Source organism: Octodon degus, unplaced genomic scaffold (genome assembly GCF_000260255.1).
Source record: "Octodon degus isolate 3935 unplaced genomic scaffold, OctDeg1.0 scaffold00034, whole genome shotgun sequence".
NCBI classification, from domain to species: Eukaryota; Metazoa; Chordata; class Mammalia; order Rodentia; family Octodontidae; genus Octodon; species Octodon degus.
In genome coordinates, this window is record NW_004524610.1 from 15,828,474 (window position 1) to 15,834,473 (window position 6,000).

Consider the following 6,000-nt stretch of genomic DNA (forward strand, 5'->3'; position numbering starts at 1 on the left):
GAAAACCATGTGATCTGGAAGAAAGATATTTATTATTTCCATTATTTCAATACTAATTAACCTTATAGTCAAGTGGATTATGATTGAAAGATAATGGAAAAATTTGAATTTTACAGAGTTGTTCATGATTACTTGAAAAGATGTTCTTGACCACAAATTTTTGTACATTTCCTGACTGCAAACAAATATTCAAAGTTTTGTGTATTCAAAGTTTGCGTTGTGTAGTTACAAATGATGTACACTCCTCAGGATTGAACAGAGCAAGAAAATTGACAGAATACCTATTTATGGGGCACACTGTTTCTAAGTGCCGAGTCACCCAGTGATGGGCTAAGGAGTCCTGCGACCTGCACTATCTGTGAGCTGGAGCAGCAGGGACGCCAGTGGTGCAGGGAGAAGGGCTGACTGCCGAGCTCAGGCCAAAAGTTCCCATTTGGATCTGACGGCCCACATGTCATGCTAAAAAGGCCCAAGTTCCAATTCAAACAGGCAGAAAATGAACACAACTTCCCTTGTTTTTTTTTGAGCTATGCAGTCCTGTGGGAGACTGGAAGGTACCCACACATGCCAGAGAGGCTTCCCTAAGTCCACCAGTTCTGAGGCCCTTGAAGACACATGCAGAAATAACCCTCAGCTATCTGGCTCAGAGCTCACGGCCAGGTAATTCACATGGAACTTGACCATCCCTGATGGAAGCAACATTTGCATACACTGGAGCAGTTACTGCATAGGATTTTTCCAGGCTCTCCTCATTTTTCGATGTATGTCCGACTCTGCACATCCACCCTCACACACCTTCACACCCACGGGAGGGGGACACAGCATGCACGAATGAGCTACACTAGATACGCATAAAACCTGTCTTTTTTATTTGCCTTTTTAATTTTTAAAAGTTCTTTATTAGAGGGCTGGCAAGATAGCTCAGCAGGCTAAGCACCTGCTTAGGTAAGCACAGGTACCAGGGTTTGATCCCTGGTACTACATGCTGTGCCAGCCCTGCCCCTGGGTGCTCTGAGTCCAAGATTGAGTCCAGGCATGGTGGCGCACACCTATAATCCCAGAGCTAGGGAGGTGAAAGCAAGAGGATCACTATGAGTCTGAGCTGTGTAGTGAGACCCTGCACAAAAGAAATTTAAAAAAAAAAATTCTTTATTAGATTATGTGTGCTGCACACAATAATTACATTCATCTTACAGAATTGGTACACGGACATTTGGGATCTTAATCACTTTTATTTCCTTTTCTCCTCTCTGCCCTCTGGTCTCTCCCATCCTCAGATCCCTTCCTGTCTGTTGCTAATAACATAATACCATAGGCTGAGGATGCTATCAATGAAAAAGGTTAGGGCTCATGGTTCTAGTCTAAGGTCCAGGGCCCACACATGACAATGGCTGGCAGAGTCCCAAGGTGGTGCAGGGCATCACAAAGTGACAGCACAAATCATAGTCAAGCCATGAAACACTACTTTGCTTTTTTTGTACCAGGAATTGAACTCAGTACCTTGCACTTTCCAGGCAGGCACTTATGCCACTGAGCTATGTCCTCATCCATCCTTGGTTTGTAAATCTAAACTTTATTTGTTGTTATAGTAAATTTCCGGCATCTCTTCTAAGCAGACACTAAAAGCCCTCTTTATTTTCTGTCTCTGTCTCTTTTTTCTCTCTCCTCCCTCCCTCCTTGCTTTCTTCACTCCCTCTCTCTTCTTCTCTCCTCTCTTTCTCTCTCCCCCACCCCTGCTCTTCCAGGTTATACCAACAGTCTCAGGCATAGGGCATCATTGTAATTTCCCAGGTCCCTGGCCTAGCGTTGAGGGTCCTTCTCAAACACTCTTCCTTACAGGGCCATAACTCTGGTTCCTGAGGCACCCATCCTTTGCAACCTAATCAATGATAGCAAAGAATTAATTCCAATACAGAGCTTCATTTCCAGGCAAGAGGCCTTGACTGACAAGACCCTACCTAAAGCAACCTAGACTAGTAAAAAACACCCAGGCCTTGGGACTCAAAGACCTGGCTTCCTGTTTGGGTCTAAAATTAAAGAGGTTTAGGTAACAGAACAGCTAGTAAGTCTCTTTCTCAGATGGTCAAATAAGATAATGTATGAAGTGGTGTCCTTTAAATTGAGCACAATGGCTTATGCCTATAATCTGAGCCTTCTGGGAGACTGAGGCCAGAGGACCCTGACTTCAAGCCCAGCTTGAGCCAGTCAATAAGACCGTGGCTCAAAATCAAGCACAGAACACAAGCAGGGCTGAAGCTCACTGTGAATACCTGGGCTCAGGCCCCAGCACCACAAAAACAAACAAACAAAAAAAACACTTTGAACTAATGGAACACTTATTTCACAAATTATTAACTATTGTTCTGATTATAACAATTTAGTAAATAACCCACCTACAGAGAAAATTGAAAATGAACTCTCTCATGTATCATAGTTAATGTGAACCTTCTACAGCACGCAGTAGAACAGAATAGTAGCTAGCTGCCATGCTCAGCAACCAATATCTTCATTCTAATTTCTCCATGGCTACAGTGTCATCACATTTATGTAGAAAGTGGAACCCAGCTTCTCCATCGCAGCCCAGGGACTGACTGTCTACAAGCACAAATCGTATTTCCTGTCATTGCTTCTGCATATCTTCAAAGTGTCTTTCATAGACAATGAACAGTAACATTTCAAAGGCCCCATTATTTGGAAGATTTTCTAACCCATCTGCTCTGAGAAATTCAACATTTTGAAAACCTCCTGCCTCATGGTGGCTTTCAGGGGCCAGGCCAATCTGTGGGAAGTTATAGTTTGTTGCAAACAGGCCACTAAGGGAGAATTCTTCAAACTTGGTGGAAGCTGAGCCCATGGGCTCCCCTGGGTTCTCAGGTCAGTGGTGTGGCACTTCGTCAGCATGCACATCTATGCAGAAAATGGAAAGAGAAGCACTCAGAGGCTTGGAAATATTTCTGAGCTAACAAGCACAATTTCAAAGACTAGCTGCATGGTTAAGCTGCCTCTCAAGTTGTGTCTGTTGTTGTTGTTGTTGTTTTAATGTATTTGATTGTTGCAGGGACTCACTACGCAGCTTGGATTCATAGTGATCCTCCTGTTTTCAGCCTCCTAGTGCTGGGATTACAGGCATGGGCCACTACTCTCAGACTCTGTGGCTGGCTCAGCCCACTCTGAGGGTGGGGCTGGCTTGGCATGTGATTCTAGGGATCAAATCATGGTCCCTGTGTTTGCCTAAGCAGATGCTTTGGTTCACTGAGCTTTCCCCCTGGCCTTTCAAACTATGTTTTTCAAAAGCACATTCACAAGTTATTAGGGAATCCTAACTCCAATTTAGAGATTAAGGATTTTTCTTTTCCTTCTCCTTTTAATGAGGCCAAACACAATAGGCTAGAATTTTAAAACTCAGAGTGGATTGCCTGTTAATTTTAACTATTATTGATATTGAAGCAAAAATCCTGATGTAACTACAGCCACTTAGTTCCAAAAATCTGCAGTCTTTCTGCCCTCTAGCATTGAATTCAGCTAAATCCTATGTTTTGTCATCAAACTGAAACTCCTGTGAAGGTGCTAAGCCAACTTTGCTATATATGACTGTGCTCACTGCAAAGACCCGTTGTACCGTGGCCTTCAGAATGGCTTGGCCCATTCTTGGAACTTCTGTCTGCCACCCTGTAAGAAAGACAAACTCTCTGCAATCAATGCCTCTGACTTTAGAAATCACTCCTCTGGGGTCCACTAGCATCCATAAAATCTCTCCTGAGTTCCTGGCTACTATTGACTCCATTCTCCTACAATGATACTAATATGGATTATTTAATAAACTGATTAAAATTCAATATCTCTTTTAAGTCAGGATCACAGTCATATAGCTACATTGGGTCAAAGTTTAAAACACAGACCCCAGATGAAGACAGTTTGGAAAACACTACTCTAAATTCACCAACCTACATAGGTTTTGCTTTATCTTGGTCTTAACCATCCAGCAGAAAAGTATAAAAACAAAGTATAAGAAGTAAAGCCATGCTGTTATGTTGAGCTGTAGGGGACTCAGGTCAATAACTTCTGACATTGCCAGTCAAGTGGAAGACTCAATACTATTATGGACTACTGAACTATTTTGGAGTATTTTGCTGAGTTCACACACTTATATTTAAATGACAGAACTAAACAAAAAAGGGGATACAAATGAATGACCATTTTGTATTTGTATATTCAAAATGGTTAGCATAGATATATAGCTACAGTCTCTTAATTCAATGGATAGAGAGATTTGTTCTAATAGTGTTTGTAAATAGGATATCATGTCTGCATCTTGTACAACAAATAACCACTAGGAAGACAGTGTGCAATGTGTTAATTATTGGAACTGTCCTACCAATTTAATTTGAAACTGTCTCCGTGCTATTTTGTTCTCAATAAAATTATGGGGGAAAGAAAGAAACTTAAAAAAAAAAAAGAAATTCAGAGTACCTCCAAAAGAAAAAGAGAGAGATGGGGAAGCCATTTTTGCTCTACTTTTCAAGTTTATATGTTGAGAGCTGAAATTCTCCAGTTAATCAAATTCTTTTTGTCAAAAGACATTAAAAATAAAATTGGATTAGTGTAAAAAATAAATAAATTAAATAAACAAATAAATTCACCAACCTGAGGGGAAAATAGAATGCACCAAAGTTTCAGCTGTTTAAACTTGAACCTGGCTTCCTGAGAACAAATTGCTTTATGTTTTTTACCTTGCAACCAAGGAAATAGATTCTGTCTTTCCTAAGACTGAATAAGTCAAAGATCAGGAGGGAGGATGTTCTCAATAAATGGAACTCTAGACAATTAACTGGACCCAGCATAAAGCAAGCCCCTGAAGCCTCAGTAGCACTAAACCCATACCAACTCATGCACACACTCCTACTGGCAAGTAATATTGGCCTTTGAACATATGCAGTCCATCAAAAGTCCATCAGGGCGTAGACTTCATCTACATGCTTCTCAGACACCTTGTACATTAAGTGACAACACAGGTCTTTCTGGAACACTGTGTGGTTTCCTGTGTCTCTCTTAAGCTTGGTGCAGGTGAACCCATCTAAGTCAATCAGCCTTGGGAAATCCGACTGCCCCGAGCGGAGCAGCTGGACACTTCCAGCATAAGCATGCTAATCCATGGCTGCTGCGCTTGATGAGCTCATGGCAGTGAGGTCGAGATTTCAGTTCTGCAATCATCAGCTGCCCTGTCGGTCTCCATGTGGTAGGGATATACCTTGACTGCTTCAGGGGCACAGACTCCTCTCCCTACAGGAAGCAAGAGGATGCACGCATACTGGCTTCACATTTTTTCATCCTTCTTTAGGTGCAAAGGATGGGCCCCAGGTGCTTGCTCCTGCTACCCAAGCGCCCTACCACTAAGCAACCATCCCCACCCAGCCAGCCCTGACATGTTTTATGGTAACCACTGAATGGAAAATTCTCACGTTAACTTAAAATTATTAAAGCATAATCATTTTCAAGATAGTTAAGGAGATAGCTATTATCTTGGCCTAAGTTCTAATCTGACTCTGTATCCACCATAAGGCCCTCCTGTCACTGAGATGATTACTGAAGGTGGAGAGACCTTTTACTTCTTAGGTTTTGCTTTTTTAAGTCAACTGAATAAGAAACTAGGAAAGTCTCCCAAACACGAATAATTTCTGCTTTCTACTGATCAATTCTTTGCATTTGAGATTTTTCACTTATATCAATAAATAGCAAAGAGGTTAGAGAGATAGCTCAGAGACATAAGCACCTATCTGGCAAGCACAAGGACCTGAGTTCAATCCCCACCCCCATGTGCCATGCTGGATGTAGGCACCCACTGGGCATAGTGGTACATGCCTGTAATCATCGCCCTTGGGAGGTTGAGCCAGGAGGATCTCTGAGAGTTTGAGACTAGCCTGGGGGCTACAAAAGTGAGCACAAGGCCAACCTGAACTGCATCGTGAGACCCTATGTCAAAGAGAGAGAGAGAGAGAGAGA

General features: G+C 42.2%; 1 pseudogene; it reads right to left on the minus strand.

Moving 5' to 3' along the window:
* Positions 1-2,620: 2,620 nt before the first annotated feature.
* The window catches only part of LOC111816547, a 9,918-nt pseudogene continuing 6,538 nt past the window's right edge, over positions 2,621-6,000 (minus strand).